General features: G+C 38.8%; 1 protein-coding gene across 2 annotated transcripts in view; it reads left to right on the forward strand.

The window, feature by feature from the left end:
- Nucleotides 1-6,174, forward strand: part of PKN2 (protein kinase N2) — a 164,159-nt gene that overhangs the window by 143,658 nt on the left and 14,327 nt on the right. The window lies entirely within an intron of this gene.

Here is a 6,174-nt window from a genome sequence, read left to right on the forward strand (position 1 = left end):
GATATGTGAACATTTCACCCTCATGTTCTCATCTGTAAAATGACGGAGTTATAGTCTTCAGTATTACTCCAGCACATAACAAAGTCAGAGCAGAAGCAAGCTGGGGGCCCAGTTTGTCACTCACTGGAGCTAATTCTGAGGTCTTCCATCAAAGCCCCTAGCCTACACAATTTGATGTCCATGCTACTAGAAGACCCTTAATTAAATGCCTTAGAGCTGTCATTGACCATCTCCAATATGATGGTCGACTCAAAGTCACTGAGCTAAACTGTGGTATAAGGGCCAAAATTCAAGCCCCTCTCTTGTACTGAAGAGCAGACCTCTGCTCACAGTGACAAATTAGGACAGTGAAAGGAGATATCAAATACCAGATAATATTTGTTGGGCCACAGCAATGCAGGAGGATGTTGAAAGCTCTGAGTCCATCATTAAGTTTTCTAGCTGTAGAGCTAGAAGGAACCACAGAGGCAGTAAGGTCTTTCCAGAGAAATCTCTTACAGATCAGCTAAGTCTCTGCTTAAATACCTTCAGTGAAGTCTTCAACCTGACCATATGGTCGTCTGGGAGCTCCATGTAACTTTTGCATCCTAGACCTGTCTTTCAGAACAGTATAGAACAAAGTACCCTTTCTAACGTCTTTAAAAGCACTAAACCCAATTCTTTTGTGTTTTAACTTTCTCAACTATGTCAATTTAAAACAAAATATCTTTTGGCAGAATCTTAAATTCAACATAATAGCACTGTTTGATTGTTTTTATTACTCTTGTTAAGTACTTTACATACCAATGATCTTCTTTCCCAGATGTCTCAAAATATTTATTTCAAATAATGGCTGTCTTTTTCCCATTGTATATTCTTGCCTCTCTTGTCAAAGATTAATTGACCCTAGGTGTGTGGGTTTATTTCTGGGCTCTCTATTCTGGTCCATTGATCCGTGTGTGTGTTTTTGCACCAATACCATGCTGTTTTGATTAATTACTATAGCTTTGTGGTATTGTCTGAAGTCTGGGAGGGTTATGCCTCCTGCTTTGCTCTTTTCCTTCAGGGTTGCTTTGGCAATTCTGGATCTTTTATGGTTCCTATAAATTTTAGGATTATTTGTTCTAGTTCTGTGAAAATTTTCATGGGTAATTTGATAAGAATCACATTAAATCTGTAGATTGCTTTGGGTAGTATGGCCATTTTAACAATATTAATTCTTCCAAGCCAAGAGCATAGGATATCTTTCCATTTCTTTGAATCATCTTCTGTTTCCTTTATTAATGTTTTATAGTTCTCAAAGTATTTCACCTCCTTGGTCAGGTTTATTCCTAAGTATGCAACTGATTTCTGCATGTTAATCTTGTATCCTGCTACCTTGCTGAATTTATCAGTTCTAGTAGTTTTTGTGTGAGGTCTTTAGGGTTTTCTATATATAGTATCATGTCATCTGCATATAATGACAGTTTTACCTCTTCCCTTCCAATTTGGATACCTTTTATTCCTTTTTCTTGTCTGATTGCTGTGGCTAGGACTTCCAAAACTATGTTGAATATAAGAAGTGAGAGTGGGCATCCTTGTCTTGTTCCAAATTTTAGCAGGAAGGCTTTCAGCTTTTCACCATTGAGCATTATATTGGCTGTGGGTTTGTCATAAATATCTTTTATTATGTTGAGATATGTTCCCTCTATACCCACTTTGGTAAGAGTTTTTATCATGAATGGTTGTCGAATTTTGTCAAATGCTTTTTCTGTCTCTATTGAGATGATAATGTGTTTTTTATGTGGTGTATCACATTGATTGTGTATATTGAATCATCCTTGTGAACTTGAGGTGAATCCCACTTTGTTGTGGCATATGATCTTTTTTATATGTTGTTGGATTTGGTTTGCTAATATTTTGTTGAGAATTTTTGCATCTGTATTCATCAAAGATATTGGCCAGTAATTTTCTTTTTTGGTGGTGTCTTTGTCTGGCTTTGGTATCAGGGTGATGGTGGCTTCATAGAATGTCTTTGGGAATATTCCCTCCTCTTCAGTATCTGGAAGAGTTTGAGAAGGATTGGTATAAGTTCTTCTTTGTATGTTTGCTAGAATTTGCCTGTGAAGCCATCTGGTTTTGGACTTTTGTTTGGAGGGGACTTTTGCTTTGTAGGGAGTTTTTACAGATTCTATTTCACTTCTAGTGATCAGTCTGTTCAAATTATCTATTTCTTCTTGATTCAATTTTGGTTGGCTGTGTGTTTCTAGAAACTTGTGCATTGCTTCTAGGTTGTCAAGTTTGTTGGTCTAATTGTTCATAGTGTTCCCTTATGGTTTTTTGTATTTCTGCAGTGTCGGTTGTTATGTCTTCAGCAAGTGGTGTCAGGAAAGTTGGACAGCCGCATGTAAATCAGTGAAGTTAGAACACTCTCACCATACACAAAAATAAACTCAAAATGGCTTAAAGACTTAAACATAAGACATGACACCATAAAACTCCTAGAAGAGATCATAGGCAAAACATTCTTTGACATAAATTGTACCAATGTTTTCTTAGGCCAGTCTCCCAAGGCAATAGAAATAAAAAACAAAAATAAGCAAATGGGACCTAATCAAACTTACAAGCTTTTGCAGAGCAAAGGAAACCATCAACAAAATGAAAACACAACCTACAGAATGGGAGAAAATATTTGCAAATGATGCAACTGACAAGGGCTTTATTTCCAAAATATACAAACAGCTCATACAACGCAACAAGAAAACAAAAAACCCAGTCAAAAAATGGGCAGAAGACCTAAACAGACATTCTCCAAAGACATATGGATGGTCAAAAAGCACATGAAAAGATGCTCAACATCACTAATTATTAGAGAAATGCAAATCAAAACTACAACGAGGTACCACCTCACACTGGTCAGAATGGCCATTGCTAAAAACTCCACAAATAACAAATTCTGGAGAGGTTATAGAGAAAAGGGAACCTCCTACACTGTTGGTGGGAATGTAAGTTGGTATAGTCACTATGGAAAACAGTATGGAGGTTCCTCAGAAAACTAAGAATAGAACTACCATATGATCCAGCAATCCCATTCCTGGGCATATATCCAGACAAAACTAATTCAGAGATACATGCACCCCTGTGTTCATAGCAGCACTATTCACAATAGCCAAGACACGGAAGCAACCTAAATGTCCACTGACAGATGAATGGATATACAATGGGATACTACTCAGCCATAAAAAAGAATGAAATGCAATTTGCAGCAACATGGATGCCACTAGAGATTATTATACTCAGTGAAGTCAGAAAGACAAATACCATATGATATCACTTATATGTGGAATCTAAAATATGGCACAAATGATCCTATCTACGAAACAGAAACAGGCTCATGGACAGAGAGCAGACTTGTGGTTGCCAAGGAGGAGGGGGCTGGTGGAGGAATGGAGTGGGTAGTTGGGGTTAGCAGCTATTATATATAGAATGAATGGATAAACAAGGTCCTACTGTACAGCAGAGATTCAATATCCTATGATAAACCATAATGGAAAAGAATCTTAAAGTATATATAACGGAATCACTTTGCTGTACAGCAGAAATTAACACAACATTGTAAATCGACTTTACTTCACTTAAAAAGAGAGGAATGATGACCTAAAAAAAAACCCCAAAAACGGCTATAGCAGCCATAGGCTGTTGCAGATCAGAGAAAAACCATGAGGTTGTGATACTCTGCAGAAGAAAAGTTTCATGGTCACCTTTTTTTCCCTGCTCCTCTTTTCACCAAGTATGACCTTGAGCGTCCCAGAATGGCAGTTAAAAGTCCCCCCAGCCAGAGAAATGCCAGTAGGATTATGAATGGAAGTTTGTGCTTTTGAGAGATGCTGGCATCCCTGCGGCCTAGAGATGAGCCAAATAGTGGTTTTGCAGTGACACCTTAAGACCTTGAGATCCTGATGTAAGTATGTTATGTGTAATACCTGGGAGGGAGAGAGTGAGGTGTTCAGGGGGCCAAAAATCTCTCAGTAGCTCCACAATTTGCAAATGAGATTAAAACTCCAGCAACAGGAAAAGTCAGGGCCACTGACAATTGGAAATATTGGCATGGGGCACAGAGGCCTCTTGGCTGGATTAGGACCAGATGGGTAATAGGCTGACCCCTCCCAGCTGTTCATCTTGATAATCAAAGTAAATCTTGCACCTGCGATACAAAATTAGCTCAGAAACCAAAGACAACCCTGGGTAAAGTACATTTGTTGCTTTGAACACAGAGGATTACTATCAAGAGACATTTAGTTTAAGAAGCATTTCATTTGGAGGAAGAGCTAAAAGAACAGTTTCTAGCTATTAACTCCTTATCACCTGAGCTGATTTAAAAATTCAAAAACTCACTCTGAAGAGCATTCGCCAAAGAGCCAGATACAAGTATTGCATTGAATAATTCTGTTCATTCATAAACTGAAAAGAAGTCTATTTGAAAGCTACAACTAAAGTCAGGCCTGAAGCAGCTTCCTGTGAAATAAGCTTCAACAATATGGTTCAGTGGAAAGGAGCAGTGAATTGAGTGATCAAGAGACCTGAGTGAGTCCCATCTCTGCTAAGTGAACTTGGACAGAGCTTTTGGTTTCTCTAGGCTTCTCTGAACTACAAAATGGGGAGATCAGACCGGAGCAAACTCAGATTCCATGAAACTTATAATCAAATCCTTGAACTAGAGTAATAGAAATTGTCCATAAAAGTGGCTTCCAGCAAGTCTTTGTTTTAAATACCCGAATGGAAGGGGCCACAGTAACCAAGTTTTCAACTGTTTAAAGATGCTAGCATGAACAGGATGGATCTACTTTATCTTCATAGAAATGGCCTTGCATAGCTCACTAATATTCCTAACTTGCTAAAAATGTAGGCCCCAAACAGAAATAGGCTTCACATTCTACCAGTGAAGTGGCTGCCCACCTATGTATGGGGAGTTTTTCCACACCTGGAGCTAAGGCTGTAAGCTCCACTCTCTAAAAAAGCAAATACACCCTCTGCCCACAGATTACTCTTTAAAATCAGTTTTATTGATCCATGTTTTTAAAATGTATTCTAAAAAATAGACCAAAATGTTGACATAGTTGAGTGGCAGGAGCTAAGTCCCTCCCTTCCCTTTATGCTTAGCTGCATTTTTCTAGTTATCTAATACATTTTCGTAGCCAGGAAAATGAAAAAACTAAACAAATCACATTACTATACCTGAACTGCAGCTATGTTTTAAAAATAAAGCATAGCAAACAGCTGGAAAGAAAAAAAATACCAAAATGCTGGTGGCTATTTCTGGGTAGCTCATGGATGTTTTCATTATGCATTTTCCAAATGTTCTATAATGTGCATGCACTAACCAACCTTCGATAATTGCAAAAATAACTATTTTAAGATTTACTTAACTGGTTGCAGCTTGCAGAGTCAGGCATTACTGAATGGGACTTTTGTGGTCAATCACTAGAAACTGGGGAGCATTAGAGGAGGGAGGCTACTGCTCTCAGTCCATACTTGGAAAGATGGAGATGTGTGGTGCTGGGGACCAAAACATGGTGCCCAGAAAGGGACATTAACCTAGGATTTCTTTCCTTCTTCGGTCTCACTTTGGGTAAGATGGGTTCTACGTGCCTGGCATATACATTTCATCACTATCCTTGCAATCCTGTATTTGGGTTATATTGTTCTTGTGTTGATTTGTCTGGTGTTCTTCCACAGCTTTTGAGTAGTAGTGTTTGAGTGTCCTACATTTTGTGTAAGGGAGAAATACCATTTGTCTTCGTGGTCCAATACCTATCCCCCTCCCATGGTCAACAGAAATGACAGTGGAAGTCTGACCTTACAGAGGGGAAAGTTCCTCTCTGGACCGGAGTTGCAATCTGCCCACCAAGGCCACAACAGGAGATTGTCCTTTTAATCTAGTGCTAACCTTTTTACAAATGTGTAAGAACCATGACACCTGTTTTACAGCAGTGGGGATGTTTGTTTACCATGGATTCAAGTCCCCTGTACAAACTACCTAGCTGTCAAAAGGGCAAAATGTTGTTGGTCTTCGCTTACATTGCCTAGTAGTCAAGAGACCTAGTAGTCAAGTGTTCCTCAAAGAGTGAGATGCAAAACATGTACACATCACAATCACCTAGGGGTAAGGTACTGGTTAAAAAAATTCCTGGACTTCCTCAGGCCCAATAATCTCCA

Source organism: Mesoplodon densirostris, chromosome 2 (genome assembly GCF_025265405.1).
Source record: "Mesoplodon densirostris isolate mMesDen1 chromosome 2, mMesDen1 primary haplotype, whole genome shotgun sequence".
NCBI lineage: Eukaryota > Metazoa > Chordata > Mammalia > Artiodactyla > Ziphiidae > Mesoplodon > Mesoplodon densirostris.